Genomic DNA, 17,455 nt, shown 5'->3' with positions numbered 1-17,455 from the left:
ATGGGTATCCCTTCAATCCTAGGGAATATTTTTTTTTAACATTTTTTTTAAGATTTTATTTATTTATTTGACAAAGATCACAAGTAGGCAGAGAGAGAGAGAGAGAGGAGGAAGCAGGCTCCCCGCTGAGCAGGGAGCCCGATGCGGGCTTCGATCCCAGGACCCTGGGATCATGACCTGAGCCGAAGGCAGAGGCTTTAACCCACTGAGCCACCCAGGCGCCCGGGAATATTTTTTTTTTTTTAAGATTTTTAAAATTTATTTATTTGACAGACAGAGATCACAGGTAGGCAGAGAGGCAGGCAGAGAGAGGACGGGAAGCAGGCTCCTTGCTGAGCAGAGAGCCTAGGGAATATTTTAACATTGCTCTCTCTGTGATAACATTATAAACCTGAATCAAAATATAAGCACTAGAGTTGGAAGGAAGATGGCAGAGGAGTAGGGGACACTATTTCAACCAGTACCCTGAATTTAGCTGGATATCTATTTATCTGGTATCTACAAAATCAGTCTGAGATGTAAGAATATATATCTGGGGGGCACCTGGGTGGCTCAGTGGGTTAAAGCCTCTGCCTTTGGCTCAGGTCATGATCTCAGGGTCCTGGGATTGAGCCCCATGTTGGGTTCTCTACTCCGTGGGGAGTCTGCTTCCCCCTCTCTCTCTGCCTGCCTCTCTGCCTACTTGTGATCTCTGTCTGTCAAATGAATAAATAAAATCTTTAAAAAAAAAAAGAAGAATATATATCTGGATCTCTACAAACACACTATCTCTGGTAGTCTCAAGGACTGAAGGATGGAACTGGGATTCTGTGGGCAAGTATTGGAAGATAAACAGAAGGGAAGCAGCCACCATAAGCTGGCCCTGGGAAGGTGATATAATACCAGAGTGCAAAAGCATTCCACACCCAGGACTAGGCATAGCCTTGCAAACTGGTAGTAGCAGGGAAAAGACCTTAGTCCAAACTCCAGACAGTATCCAGGAATTTCAGGTACATGTGTGAACTGGGGCCGCTCATGGTTTTAGAAGCACAAAGGGCAGAGACACCCTGGATCAACTCTGGGAGAGTTGTTGTGGGACGCACAACTGGGGAGGCTGTGGTTTTTAGCAGCACAGACAGAAATGGAGACTGTATGTCCTGGAGAGTTCAGTGAAGAGCAGACTGCAACTTCTCTGTTCTGGGACAGAGGTTTCTGTGCAGTCACTTCTGCTCGGACTCTCAGAAGAGACTTGGAAAGCCGCCAGAGTACAAAAGCTAAAAAAAAAACCCCAGGTTTCACTGAGACTACCACCCCCCTGCCCAGGGTGGGGGATGGCAGGGCAACTCTGCACAGGCAAGGTGGCCTGAATAACAGTGCAGCAGGCCCTTCCCCCAGAAGATAGGCTGGAAGAACAAGAGGAAGAAAACCCTAAGGTCCCTATAAACAGGTACATCTTGCTTGGGTCATGGTTAATACTTTGGACTCTGAGCATTCCCTCAACCACCCCCCAACAGAAGGACTAAGAGGAGGAACACCCAACAAAGAAAAGAATCAGAGACTATGGCCCCTGCCACAGATCTAATAGATATGTCTATCCATGTCCAGAGATGTCAGAGATGGACTTCAGAGCAACAATTATGAAGTCGATATCAAGGCTTGAGAAAAATATTAGCAATAATATAGAATCTCTAAGGGCAGAAATGAGATCTAATCAGGCCAAATTTAAAAATGTTATGAATGAAGTGCAGTCTAAACTGGATACTCTGACTGTCAGGGCAAACAAGGCAGAAGAATGAATTAGCGAGCTAAAAGATGATAGAAAAGAAGGAGAATGAGGTGGCCTTGGGAAAACAGCTTAAAGCCTAAGAGATCAGACTGAGAGAGATTAATGATGCCATGAAATATTCCAATATCAGAATTATTGGTATCCCTGAGGGGGTGGAGAGAGAGAGACATCTAGAATATATATTTGAGCAAATCATGGCTGATAACTTCCCTATTCTGGGGAAGGAAACAAGCATTCATGTCCGAAAGGCAGAGAGGACCCCTCCCAAGATCAATGAGAACAGATCAATACCTTGACATGTAATAGTAAAACTTAGATCCAAGGAAATCTTAGATCCAAGGAAACGATCCTTAGAGAAGCTAGGGGGAAGAGACTTTTAAATGTTCTCAATGAGAACAGATCGATGCCTTGACATGTAATAGTAAAACTTAGATCCAAGGAAATCTTAGATCCAAGGAAACGATCCTTAGAGAAGCTAGGGGGAAGAGACTTTTAAATGTTCTCAATGAGAACAGATCGATGCCTTGACATGTAATAGTAAAACTTAGATCCAAGGAAATCTTACACCCAAGGAAACAATCCTTAGAGAAGCTAGGGGAAAGAGATTTCTAAAGTACAGAGGGAGGAACATCAGAATAATGTCAGACCTATCCACAGAGACCTCACAAGCCAGAAAGGACTGGCAAGGCATATTCAGGATACTAAATGAGAAGAATATGCAACCAACGATACTTTATCCAGCAAGGCTGTCATTCAGAAAGGATGGAGAGAAAAGGAGTTCCAGGACCAGCAGAAACTAAAAGAATATGTGACCACCAAGCCAGCCCTGCAAGAAATATAAAGGGGAGGGTGTGTTCTATAAAAGAAGAAAGAACCCAAGAGTAGTACAGAACAGAGATTTACAGAGACAATCTATAGAAACAGGGACTTAACAGGCAACATTAAGGCACTAAAATCATATCTTTCAATAGTCACTCTCAATGTGAATGGCCTAAATGCTCCCATGAAATGGCACATGGTTGCAGACTGGATAAAAAGACAGGACAGGGACGCCTGGATGGCTCAGTTGGTTGAGCAGCTGCCTTCGGTTCAGGTCATGGTCCCAGCATCCTGGGATCGAGTCCCACATTGGGCTCCTTGCTCGGCAGGGAGCCTGCTTCTCCTTCTGACTCTGCCTGCCTCTCTGTCTGCCTGTGCTCGCTCGCTCACTCTCTCTCTCTGACCAAAAAAAAAAAAAAAAAAAAAAAAAAAAGACAGGACATATCCATATGCTGGCTACAAGAGACTCATTTTGAACCTAGATATATCCAGACTGAAAGTGAGGGGATGGGGAATTATTTTTCACATGAACGGACCTCAAAATAAAGCTGGGGAAGCAATGTTCATATCAGACAGATTAGTTTTTTTTTTTTTAACGTTTTGTTGTTGTTGTTTTTATTCACTTTACAGACAGAGTTCACAAATAGGCAGAGAGGCAGGCAGAGAGAGAGAGAGAGAGAGGAGGAAGCGGGATCCCTGCTGAGCAGAGAGCCCAATGCGGGGCTTGATCCTAGGACCCTGAGATCATGACCCGAGCTGAAAGCAGAGGCTCAACCCATGGAGCCACCTGAGCACCCCCAGACAAATTAGCTTTTAAACCAAAGACTGTAGTAAAAGATACAGAGGGACACTACATCATGTTTAAAGGGTATATCCCCAACAAGAAGATCTAATGATTATAAATATCTATGCCCCCAACATGGGAGCAGCCAACTACATAAGTCAACTGTTACCAAAATAAAGAATAATACTGATAATAATACTTTAATAGTATTATTAAACTCTCAGCAACAGACAGATCATCTAAACAGAAAATCAACAAAGAAACAAGAGCTTTGAATGACACACTGGACCAGATGGACTTCATAAATATATATAGAACATTCCATTCTAAACAACAGACTGTTCATTCTTCTTGAGTGCACATGGAACTTTCTCCAGAATAGACCACATACTGGGTCACAAATCAGGTCTCAATCAATATGAAAAGATTGAGATTCTTCTCAGACATATTCTCCTACATATTTTCAGACCACAGTGCTTTGAAACAGGAACTCAACCACAAGAAAAAAATTTGGAAGCAATTCAAACACATGAAATCTAAAGACCATCCTGCTAAAGAATGTTTGGGTCAACCAGGAAATTAAAGAAGAACTTAAACAATTCATGGAAACCAATGAGAACAAAAACACATTGGTTCAAAACCTACTGGACACTGCAAAGATGGTCCTAAGCGGGAAACATATAGCCCTCCAAGCCTCATTAAAAAAAAAAAAAATAGAAAAATGCTGAATGCTGAATGCATAATGGAACTGGAGAAATAATGGAAAATAAAACCAAAACCAAGCAGAAGAAAAGAAATAATAAAGACTAGAGCAGGATCAATGAAATAGAAACCAGAAAAACAGTAGAGAGAATCAATGAAACTAGAAGCCAGTTCTCTGAAAGGATTAACAAGATCAATAAACCTCTGGCCAGACTTATCCAAAAGAAAAGAGAAAGGACCCAAATTAATAAAATAATGAACAAAAGGAGAGAGATCACAACTAACATCAAGGAAATAGAAAAAATTATTAGAAATTAACAGCAACTATATGCCAATAAATTAAACAACCTGGAAGAAATGGATGCCTTCCTGGAAACCTATAAACTACCAAGACTGAAACAAGAAGAAACTGACAATCTGAAGAGACTAATGACCAGTAACAAACTGAAGCAGTGATCAAAAACCTTCCAAAAAAACAAGAGTCCAAACCTGGCAATTCACAGACCTGTACCCCTGGGGATAAAAATACATTATATGTTTATTAAAAAATAAAATAAAAATAAAACAAAACACAAAAAAACAAGAGTCCAGACCCAGATGGATTCCTAGGGGAATTCTACCAAACATTTAAAGAAGAAATAACACCAATTCTCCTGAAGCTGTTTCAAAAACAGAAACAGAAGGGGCGCCTGGGTGGCTCGGTTGGTTAAGCCTCTGCCTTACGCTCAGGTCATTGTCTCAGGGTCTTGGGATCAAGGCCCACATCGGGCTCTCTGCTCAGGAGGGAGCCTGCTTACCCATCTCTCTCCATCTGCCTCTGCCTACTTGTGATTTCTCTGTCAAATAAATAAATTCTTAAAAAAAAAAAAGAAAAAGAAAAAAGAAACAGAAGGAAAACTTCCAAACTCATTCTATGATGTCAGCATTACCCTGATTCCAAAACCAGGCAAAGACCCCATCAAAAAGGAGAATTACCAATATCCCTGATGAATATGGATGCCAAAATTCTCAAGATCCTAGCCAATAGGATCCAACAGGGCATTAAAAGGATTATCCATCATAACCAGATGGGATTTATTGCTGGTATGCAAGTATGGCTCAACATTTGCAAATCAATGTGATAGACTATATTAGTGAAAGAAAAGACAAGGAGCCATATATTCCTCTCAATTGATGCTGAAAAATCATTTGACAAAATATGGCATCCTTTCCTGATTAAAACTCTCCAGAGTATAGAGATAAAGGGAACATCTCTCAATTTCACTAAAACCATCTATGAAAAGCCCACTGCAAATATCATTCTCAATGGGGAACAATGGAGAGCTTTTCTCCTAAGGTCAGGAACACAGCAGGGATGCCCATTCTCACCACTATTGTTCAACACAGCACTAGAAGTCCTAGCATCAACAATCGGACAACAAAAAAAAACAAAAGGCATTCAAATTGGCAAAGAAATCAAACTCTCTCGTGGCAGATGACATGACACTTTGTGGAAAACTCCAAAGACTCCACCCCCAAATTACTAGAACTCATACAGTAATTCAGTATGTGGTGAGATACAAAAATCAACACACAGAAATCAGTTGCTTTTGTATACACTAATGGTGTAACTGTAGAAAAAGAAATCAGGGAATCAATTCCATTTACAATAGCACCCAAACTTATAAGATACCTAGGAATAAACCTAATCAATAAAGTATGTGTACTCTCGAAACTACAGAACACTTATGAAAGAAATCAAAGAAGACACAAAAAGATGCAAAAAAAAAAAATCCATGCTTATGGGCTAGAATAAACATTGTTAAAATGTCTATACTGCCCAGTGCACTCTACACTTTCAAAAACATCCCTATCAAAATACCACTGGCATTTTTCAAAGAGCTGAAACAAACAATCCTAAAATTTGTATGGAACCAAAAAAGACCCTGCATTGCCAAGGAAATTTTGAAAAGAAAAACAAAGCTGGGACATCATGTTGCCTGATTTTACGCTATATTACAAAGCTGTGATCACCAAGACAGCATGGTATTGACACAAAAACAGACACATAGAGCAATGGAACAGAATAGAGAGCCCAGATATGGAACCTCGACTCTATGGTCAACTAGTCTTCGAAAAGTCAGGAAAAAATATCCAATGGAAAAAAGAGAATCTCTTCAATAAATGGTGCTGGGAAAATTGGACAGCTATATGCAGAAGAATGAAGCCGAATCATTCTCTTACATCATACACAAAGATAAACTCTAAATGGATTAAAGACCTCAATGTGAGACAGGAATCCATCAAAATCCTAGAGGAGAACATAGGCAGTAACTTCTCGAACATCGGCCACACCAACTTCTTTCAGGACATACCTCCAAAGGCAAGGGAAACAAAAGCAAATATAAACTTTTGGAACTTCATCAAGATAAAAAGCTTCTGCACAGCAAAGGAAATGGTCAACAAAACTAAGAGGCAGCCCACAGAATGGGAGAAGGTATTTGTAAATGCCAGTACACATAAAGGGCTGGTATCCAAGATCTATAAAGAACCTTTCAACCTCAACACCCAAAAAACAAAGAATACAGTTAAGAAATGGGCAGAAGACATGAACACTCTTCCAAAGAAGACATACAGATAGCTAACAGACACATGAAAAAATGTTCAACTTCATTAGCCATCAGGGAAATTCAAATCAAAACCACACTGAGATACCACCTTACACCAGTCAGAATGGCCAAAATCAACAAGACAGGAAACACATTGGAGAGGATGTGGAGAAAGGGGAACCCTCTTACACTGTTGGTGGGAATTAAAACGGTACAGCTGCTCTGGGAAACAGTATGGAGGTTCCTCATAAAGTTCAAAGTAGAGCAACCCTATGACCCAGGAATTACACTACTGGGTATTCACCCCAAAGATACAGACGTAGTGAAAAGAAGGGTCACGTGCACCCCATTGTTCATAGCAGCAATGTCCACAATAGCTAAACTGTGGAAGGAGCCGAGATGCCCTTCAATAGATGAATGGATAAAGAAGATGTGGTCCATATATACAATGGAGTATTACTCAGCCATCAGAAAGAATACCTACCAGTTACATGGACATGGATGGTACTGGAGGGTATTACATTAAGTGAAGTCAGTCAGTCAGAGAAAGACAACTGTCTTATGTTTTCACTCATATGTGGAACATAAGGAACAGCATTGAGGACATTAAGGAAAGGAAGGGAAAACTGAAAGGGGTGGAAATCAGAGAGGGAGACTAACCACAAGAGACTATGGACTCTGGGAAACAATCTGAAGGTTTTAGAGGGGAGAGAGGTAGGGGCATGGTGTAGCCCAGTGATGGGTATTAAGGAGGGTATGAGTTGCAATTAGCACTGGGTATATTATATGCAAATAATGAATCACTGAATACTACACCAAAAACTAATCACATACTATATGGTGATTAATAAAAAAATAAAAAAATATAAGCACTAAAGAAAGTAGACAAAAAAATTTCACATAATGATAATCATATGTCATTATAAGTATATATGAATATATGTACATCTGTATATACAGATGTATACATGTACATGCAGTATATGTCTATTTATATCATCCTGTGCATGAAAGGAAAAACACAAAATGAGGTTGGAGACTTGTAGAGCCAAAAATATTATCTAAAATATTTTTCTTGGTTGCTAATTAACAATTACAAGTTTCTATTACGAAGGCATACACATCTCATCAGATTGTTCGGGTTTGCACAGAAACTCCATCCTTTCTATCATCCCTGGAGAGCTAAAAATCTCTCATATGAAGGGGAGCAGATCATAGAGAGTGACACATGATGGATAGGCAAAAAGCTTGTGTTTTACTGGATTCTAGGTTTCCCTGATAAATTCTTCTACTGCAACTTGAGTTCTTCCTCATTTTCAAACCACTTAACTGCGCCGGGGTTCTTTAACAGAGAAAAGCCACCAGACAAACATCCTGACCAGGAATTTTAGTACCAAAACAATTAAAATGAAATGACAATAATTTGTTATACTGATTTGCATGACTGCATGAAAAATCAGTTTGGAAATTAAATAATATGGACATCTGGTGGGAAAATATAATCTAACAATATTGTTCCCAGGATTAATAGCAATTCTAAACAGAGCAATATCTATGAAGACAGCAAGTGTTATAAAAGAGCCTCTCACAAAAACAAAAAACCAGGAAAAAGCAGTTTAATAAGCAAATTCTGAAGGGGGGGGGAAGCAGATTCTGCTATTTTAAAAAATAATCAAGTTATTTCTACTGAGTTTAAGAGGACTGAATGGTTACCATAGTTCTCACGTTTTTGTAACAGGCTTTAGTTCTCTAATTATTAAAGAAACATTGAAAAAGTAGCTTTAATCCTTTCAAATTTCAAGGAAACATATCCATATTTGGTCCCTGTCTCCTTCCCAAAGCCACCACAATTGCCAAGGCATGGATTAGAACCATTAATAGGAGACAACTTACATTCTATACACACATAGAGAGAGACCACATCTACACACAGGTGCAAACACAAGCTGTATTAGCACTCAAACATTCAAATACAGAATCACATATACTCACACACAATCACTTGAATACTCACACACTCAGTTTCACATTCACCAATATCCATGCAGACACACACACCACATACTGGTTTCCTTTCAACATACTCATAGTGAAACACACTTACCAGGGCATAAACTCACAGTCACTCTCAGGTTCCCAAAAATCTCATTCAGTCACACAAGTGTTTGTATATGGGAAAAATAGGATTAACTACAGTCCCCTGGACACCTGAAAACAAAAGCTCTTTCCACTCTTTCCAACATAGCAAAGCTCTACAAGGACTGTATTCACAACACGTGCCACCAAAAGACTAAGGAGCACTGCCACTTTTGGTCGACATGTGTGACATGAAGATGGGGAGTGATACGGTGGGAGAAGAATGAGGGCACAGGGATAAATGGAGTGCACAGAATCTGGGGGCTTGGGGTAACAGAGCCACAGGGGAAGAAAGGACAGAACCTGTGTTAGTTTCCTAGGGCTGGTTTAACAAGCTAGCACAACTGGGTAGCTAAACAAACCAAAAAATTACAATTCTGGGGGTTCCTAGATGTCTGAAGTCAAGTCATTGACAGGGCCACACTTTATCTCAAGAATTGAGTCTTCCCTCTAACTCCTGGGAACTGTCAGCTATCCTTGGCCTTCCCTCAGCTAGGAGATGCATCTCTCAGTCCCTGCCTTCATCATCACACACTGTTTTGTGTATGTGTAAATTTCCCTCTTGTCATTAGGATAGTAGTCATTGAACTCGGGTTTACCCAAAACCGTATGACCTCATATCAATTTTTTTTTTTTATTTGTCAGAGAGAGAGAGGGAGAGAGAGCAAGCACAAGCAGACAGAATGGCAGGCAGAGGCAGAGGGAGAAGCAGGCTCCCCGATGAGCAAGGAGCCCGATGTGGGACTCGATCCCAGGACGCTGGGATCACGACCCGAGCCGAAGGCAGCTGCCCAACCAACTGAGCCACCCAGGCATCCCTGACCACATATCAATTTAACTACATCTGCAAAGATCCTATTTGCCCAATATGGTTACAATTACAGGTACTGTGGATTAGGCCTTGAGCATATTTATTTGAGGTACAACTATATAACAGGGCTGAAAAGCATTAGGGAGTTAAAAGTCCCTGAGGGATTAAAGTGCACTACAGGTTTTAAGGTTGGCAGTGGATGTATGCAGGGATATTAAGGATATGAGGGACATGTATGTTGAGTGAGTAAGAGGGTGAAGGAAATCATGGGAATGAAGGGGATAATGGATAAGAAATTAATCTGTAAAAGGGAATTAAGAGGCAAGATTGGGTAAAAGGCACGCAAACCTTATTACATATGTGCAAGGAGGATAGTTGCTTGTGAACAGAGGCTTGGGGTATTCAGTGCTCTAACCAGAGTTAAGGATAGGAAGAAAAGCTGAGGCCTGGGGAACATAATGGGCACAGGTAGTTAATGTGGGTGGAGGGGGATCATCAGAGGTGGGAGAACAGCAGGTATGTAGGTGAAAGGCCCCATGAGAAAGAGTTAGGGAGTGTAGGGCTGGGGGTAATGGGTGGGCATCATGAGGAAACTAAGGACTCCTGATAAATGATGGCAGTTGACATAAAAAAACCCAATAAATGGGCTGAAGTTATGGAATGGGGGGAAGATAAATGGCAGTGGAGAAGGAGGAAAGAATGGGGGATGGAAGATTTGGGCACAACAGAAGGGGAGGAAGTTTGGGCTAAGGGCTCTGAGATCAGGTGAAAAGGAGTTTTTTGGTATAGAGGTCTAAAATGCACCTGATAGAAGAGCAACAAAGACTGGAAGGATTATCTGCAGGAAAAGACTGAGGTCCTCTGGATATCTAAAGGTCAGAAGGGTGGAGATATTGAGGTCACAATGGGGGGTAGGGGAGAGGGGTGGAGCTGGGGATGACGGAAGTTACAGGGGTTCAACTGGAAATCATTAATTCATTGTCCTACTCATTAATTCTCAGATTTGCACTCGATTCACATTGTCAACAGTTCCTAATTTTAGCCCATGAGACAATAACTTACTTATATAAAATACCCAGAAGTCCTTTCAATTAAATATACAATAAAGGACCATAGGTCAAATTTTGAGTAAACAATGAGTCAACATTTTCTCTCTTCTTCAGGGATGCCATGCACAAGGTGTGACCATGGAGGGGGTCACCTGGCAACCATGAGAAAGAAGTGGATTTTACTAACAACCTGAATGGTCCTGGAAGTGACTGCTGACCCAGAGGTTCCTGAGAAGATCCGGTGCCTCATGAACCACTGATTTCACCCTTATAGGATCCTAACCAGAAAGCCCAGCCAAACCCAGTGAAATTCAGACATATAAACAACAAAATTACGTTTCTTTCATCTCTTAAATACCTGCAAGTGGTTATGGTAGTGATAGAAAACAACCTGGGCATATTATTGATTATAAACAAAAAATTAAAAAATATATAAACTTATAAAATATTTAAAGTAAAAATCCCCACTAATTACCCCTAATCAGTAACAGTTTGATATTCAGACAACCCTTTGTCAGGTTGAGGTGGAACCTCCCACTTATGCAATTTCAGAGGATAACACACAGATACTAAAATATTTTGAACTTTGTTCAATGTTTACATAAATACTGTCATATCAAACTTACTGTCAATCAAACTGCTTTCCTTAATCAAAGCTGCATGAAGGTGGCATTTTCACACCAGTATAAATAGATCTACAGCAACACAAAAACACATCATATCCCATGGTAATTGTAAATATAACACCCTGGTTGAACCACTCTTGTTTATACAATTACAGAGTTGAATGTTATCTCTCTCCTGTTATTACACATTTATACACATGTGACTTAACGAGGTGGTTCTGGGACATGAGCACCATCATGACTGTGCGTTCTTATAATGGGTGTACAATTGCTAAACTACCCTTGCAAATGGATTTAAAAATGTTTAATAACCTAACAATCATGTTTCCACTGTTAGATAAGCTTTTTGTTTGTTTTTCTTTTTTAAGATTTTATTTATTTGGGAGGGACAGCACAGGGTGGGAGACAGACAGATGGAGAGGGAGAGGCACCCTCCCCACCAAACAGGAGCCCTACGAGGGCTTGATCCCATGATCCTGGGATCATGACCTGAGCTGAAGACGGTGCTTAACTGACTGAGCCACCCAGGCGCCCCACTGTTAAAGAAATTAAACAGGGAAGCCATTAGACTCAGGTGACTCTAATGCCTTGGTATCCTCTGTCAGCAAATCACAATTTATTCTACAGTCACTGCACTGGAATGGAAGAAAATGAACTTAAGAACAAACAATTACAGCCAACTAGGCCTTCCAAAAATTAGTCAACTGCCTAAGGTATATCCAATCAGACACTGTCTTTGCTTTTTAATTTTCCTCCTGGAAAAACCTTGCTGCTATCTCCTACAGATGGACCACGCCTAACCATTTGAATAGACAGATTAACTGACCAAATTAATTCTTAAGAATCTGAATGTAGGGGCGCCTGGGTGGCTCAGTGGGTTAAAGCCTCTGCCTTCAGCTCAGGTCATGATCCCAGGGTCCTGGGATCGAGCCCCACATCTGGCTCTCTGCTCAGCAGGGAGCCTGCTTCCTCCTCTCTCTCTCTGCCTCTGCCTACTTGTGATCTCTGTCAAATAAATAAATAAAATCTTAAAAAAAAAAAAAGAATCTGAATGTACATCATCAGCTCACCATCCAGCAACACCACCTTTCATTCCGAACACTTTGCTCGTCTGGCCTAAACATCTCGCCCCCTTGGGAAGTGGAAACAAAACTCTGTGAGGTATCTTCCCGGGACCCTCCCCACCCACTTTTGCACATGCGCACAACCCACCAACATAACTGCCCTTACTTGCTCAGACTTCACTCTTCCTAATGACCTGCCAGAGCGCCTGCTCACCAAGAGCTGCACATGCGCACATAGGACTTCCAGCGCATAGATGATACTGCTGTTTTCAAAACCAGAGCCTGCGGTCGTGTGTTCCTCCCTTCACGAGCTCAGGTGTCCAGAGCACCAGCTTTGAATCCCATCTTAACCAGGCCCACACACCTGATTCTCAGTTCATGCAAGCTAGGACCAGAGTCTGTGGATGAACCAGACCTCCCTTTGACCAACGCTGTTATCATAGCCAAAGTTTTTGATGCCCTCTCCCATTTCTGCCTTCCTAGTGCCAGAACATCCCACATGTACGGACAGAGGACAGGGGTAAATCCATCAAGGACAAGAATTCCACACCTCCCACAATGCAGGGGACCTCAAAGCAGATGGGGATCGGGGGCTGGCCACCCAGGGTCAACTTGTGCAATATAAACGCATAACGCACCCATCAATTTCATCTCCCGGGGGACCTTCTGACGATCCTGGATTCGTTTCATACTTCAGGCCTAACATTGTGGGCACAGAGCTCAGCTGCCCAGAATTTGCGTCCACCCCTGTGTGAAAATAGGGCTTGCAGAGCCTACCAAAGAATTGTCAGTTCAGATTCCGTTGAAAATGACAGACCACAAAATTGCCCTCCACAGGGCCACTGGCAGTCCCTGATCCTCCCTTCTCAGAAGAGCTCAGAGAAATAGGAGTTCCTGGCAGGTCCACCTCCTGGGGGTTCTGAGTTCGCATTCACACGTATCAGAGGCTCATACTGAGATAAATGTGAACAAAGGACTTACAATTTGGTGAGTCGGCTTCAACTTTCTTGTGAAAACAAAGCTCCCTAGGTATTTGGTATCATCCTGTCTTCCATGATGGGTGTGTCCAATGAAAGTCCACACACTGAAAACTGGCAAAAATATATACATACAAATGAATGACCTATCAAATTTCCTCAAAACCTCTAAATCCACCCTTTGTCTCTCAGTCTAACAATCTGTATTTCTGACATCAAATACAATATTATTTTTATAATTACTGATAATGAAAAAAGAAGAGACAGACTCTCTATTCCCAGGAAGGCAAATCCAGTATGCAAATCTTCCTGGGAAAAATGAACATATAGTATCCAATTCCCAGGGGATTTCAGGGGATTTCCTGATGGCCTCTTTAGGATACTTAAGAGGCATTTTCAATTTTTACTTCCTTAACTCCACTTTCAAGAACTACTTAATCAAAATTAGGAACAGATATCTAATTTTAGGATGTGAGCAACAATATTCTAGGCCATTTAGAGAATTATCACTAATCTAGAGTAATGGTTAGAGATAACCTTAGAAAAGGGGAAGATTCATGGTGTTTCATCTTAACATTTCCTTTTTTTCCAACATTTTATTATTTTATTGTTTACCTAATATTTTTATTAACATATAATGGATTATTTGTTTCAGGGGTACAGGTCTATGATTAACATTTCTTTCTTTACACCAACAAATCCCTAGTTATTTCCTTGGAATGATTTTATTTATCATTTGTGCTGAGATACGCTATAGAATTTAAGATACTTGAACATACGGAAATTACACAATGCTTGTTTCCTTTTGCTGAAAATAAAAACAAAATAATAAGAAAGTATGTGTGACATTTCAGGGAATAAAATGGAACCTCACAGGACCAAGGACGAATTTAGAACCTCTGCTTACAAAAGCCAGGATCTCCACAAATCAGAGGGACTTCATTTTCCAAAACAAACTACAAGAGAGAGAAACTAGAAGATGGGAGTTTCCACATTAAATATGATGGTTTATGCACATCTTTCAGCAAATCCCTTCCAGATACTTATTAAGGATAATGGGAACAATACTAACTTTATAGAGGGGGAATCTGGCAGAGGGATCCTGAACCAAATTAGCAAAATTAACAGCTGTAATGAGACAAAGTGGTTTCACCTGCCTGATACACTGACAAGGACTCATCGCTGCTGTGATACAAAATAAAAAAATATTAATTTAGAGCAGGATTTTAATCAGGAGAAAATAGCAGTTTTATGCACATTCAAGTGACAGCTCCCATATCCTGTAGTCTTCAATGTATTTTAAAATAGCAAGTCTTTCTTTGAAGCAATCTAGACAGTAAGGCTTTTTCAAAATATTGAGTTATTCTGGGGACCCAACAGCCACCTTGTTGATCATTTCCTCAATGTAGTTTCCACAGACTCATGCCACACCCAGACAGACCCTCAATATTATATATTCTCCTCCTTCTCTGGGGATCCCCAAACCCAACCCATCTCCAGTGAGAATCTTGGGTATCAACACATCCCCATGTTGATCTGTCACAGAAGGAATATTTTCAGTAGTTACAGGTCATGAATTTACCGTAGGAAATTCCTCAGGCTGTATAGAAAACCTGGTTCAAGAGAACGGAGAGATGGCCCCAGGATATAAAAAAGGAGCATCTAGGGGCACCTGGGTGGCTCACTCATTAGGCGTCTGCCTTCGGCTCAGGTCATAACCCCAGGGTCCTGGGATTGAGCCCCATGTCAGGCTCCCTGCTCAGTGGGGAGCCTGCTTCTCCCTCACCCTCTGCTGCTCCCCCTGCTTGCGCTGTCAAATATATAAATAAAATCTTTAATAATAAATAAAAAAAGACTATCTAAAGAGCTTACTGTTCTAAAAAACAAATTTCCTAGGCAAGAACCCCAGAGGTAGAAAAATCAATTTTTACAACTTCTAACTACATGACATTTCTGTAAGAAATGAGGACACAGTCCCTAAGCTAAGTCAAGACAAGATTTACCTGAAAAGCAACCATTTCTTCCACTCTCTTCTTTTCTAGGTTTCTTTCCCCGGTGAGATTATATAGAGAAATCACACCTGTTTGCCTTTAAAGATCTCAGCATAGTCTCTTCACTTGCTAACATCACCTCAGAGGCAGAAGGATCTTGAAATGCACAAAAGGCTACCCTCTCCTTTGCTTTGGCACAGGAAAGATGCAGAAAAAAAAGCTTACGTGGACGCTTGCGTGTGAGTTTCTCCTTTCTGGTTTCAGATGTCCTCCCCTCCCACAAACAACCACAGATCCCGCCACAGCACGGGGAACGTGAGCTGCCCTGACCTGCCCCTTGCAGAACAGGGAAGGCAGAACACTCTGATACCTTCTCTTCAACTGAAAGCTGCTCTTACAAATATATCTGTGAATCCTTGTGCTTCCCCCTGGCCTACTGAGAATCACCTGGAGCACATCGTTAAAGCAACACTGATGTTTTCACCCTGACAGACTCTGGCAGAGGGCCCAGGTGATGGTGGCTCAGTGGGTTAAGCCTCTGCCTTCAGCTCAGGTCATGATCTCAGGGTCCTGGGACTGAGTCCCACATGGGGCTCTCTGCTTGCCTCTCTGCCTACTTGTGATCTCTCTCTGTCAAATAAATAAAATCTTAAAAAAAAAAAAATTCACCGTGGGATCTTTACTGTAAATCCAGGCTGATAAGCAATGGTGTGCTTTCAAATTTTAATGTGCATAGAAATCACTTGGTGTTCCAGGTTCCCCAGAGGAAATGGTGATTCTGCAGGTTTGGAATGGAGTCCAGGAATTGGCATCTTTCACAAGTTCCTTGTTAGTGCTGATGCTGCTCCTGGGGACCCACGTTTCTCGTGGCTACACTGGAGAATGCAGGGACCGCATACCTGAGCCCCCCACGCCCACTATTTTATGTCAACACAAACATTTCCTGGTGAGTTCCCAGAAAAGACTATAATCACCATCCTGAGGGACCACAAGCTTTCAGAGCACTTTAAAGATTAAAGAAAGAAGGCCAGTGAATGCACTAATGTCTGAGTAAGTCTCTTTTTGGAAGAGAACATGTATACATTGATCACTGCAATGTTGATTGAGCACTTACTTGTGTTTCCAAGGAGGTTATGGTGCACAGCGTTGGGAACTTCACACATAGGATTTCATCCCCATATATACCCTTCGAGCTGGGCATTAAGTGTCCTGTAATAACCATAAGGATGTAGATACTAAGCCCCATCTATCTGCCTTGTCCTCACTTTCCCTACTGATTAAAAAAAAAAAAAAAAGCTTATATACAGTAAGAACTAAATAAACATCAATAGAAGAATATAAAAAGAAAGGGAAGATTAGAAGTTCAGAGTTTTCATTATTGTGATTACATTTTGAAACATTTTTTTAAAAGACTATTTGACGGGGGGGGGGGGGGGGGGGGGGGGAGAGAGGGAGGGAGGGGAGGGAGGGAGCACAAGCAGGGGAGCAGTAAGCAGCGGGAGAGGGAGAAGCAGGCTCCCTGCTGAGCAAGGAGCCTGACTTGGGGCTGGATCTCAGGACTCTGGGATTATGACCTGAGCCAAAGGCAGGTGCTCAACCAACTGATCCACACAGGTGCCTCTGCATTTTTTTTTTTTTAAGATTTTATTTATTTAAGTCAGACAGAGAGAGAGTGCACGAGGCAGGGGAGGGGCAAGGGAGAAGCAGACTACGGGCTGAGCAGGGAGCCTGATGCTGGGCCCCATCCCAAGACCTAGAGATTATGACCTGAGCTGAACACAGAAGCCCAACCGACTGAGCCACCCAGATGCCCTGTGATTACATTTTTTAATAGGATAGAAAGATGTTTGAGTTCATAAATAAGAGCAGTTTTCTTAACTGGATGTACTTTGGACACTTCCATCAACACTATATGATCATTTTAATTCCTACATTCTCCCCAAAATTTGGTGTTACCAATTTTTTTTTTTCAAATTTAGCTGTTCTAGAAAATGCAATGTGGCATCTCCTTGTTTCCCTGCTTTCTAGAAGAAATGGCTAAAGAAAATGTGAGATTATATGTATATATAAAATTCAGCCTTAAAAAAAAAAAAAAGAGGGGCGCCTAGGTGGCTCAGTGGGTTAAGCCACTGCCTTCGGCTCA

The 17,455-nt window shown here is 41.3% G+C and overlaps 1 long non-coding RNA gene across 1 annotated transcript in view; it reads right to left on the bottom strand.

Moving 5' to 3' along the window:
• The window catches only part of LOC125088927 (uncharacterized), a 33,698-nt gene extending 18,221 nt beyond the window's left edge, over positions 1–15,477 (bottom strand). The window contains exons 1-2 of the long non-coding RNA XR_007123811.1: positions 15,325–15,477; positions 13,326–13,428 (exon numbers count right to left, since the gene is read on the bottom strand). This is a non-coding gene — a long non-coding RNA (uncharacterized LOC125088927). The remainder of the gene's footprint in view (positions 1–13,325; positions 13,429–15,324) is intronic.
• Positions 15,478–17,455: the final 1,978 nt, after the last annotated feature.

This window comes from Lutra lutra, chromosome 17, assembly GCF_902655055.1.
Source record: "Lutra lutra chromosome 17, mLutLut1.2, whole genome shotgun sequence".
Lineage (NCBI taxonomy): Eukaryota > Metazoa > Chordata > Mammalia > Carnivora > Mustelidae > Lutra > Lutra lutra.
This window is presented reverse-complemented; position numbering and strand designations above follow the sequence as displayed.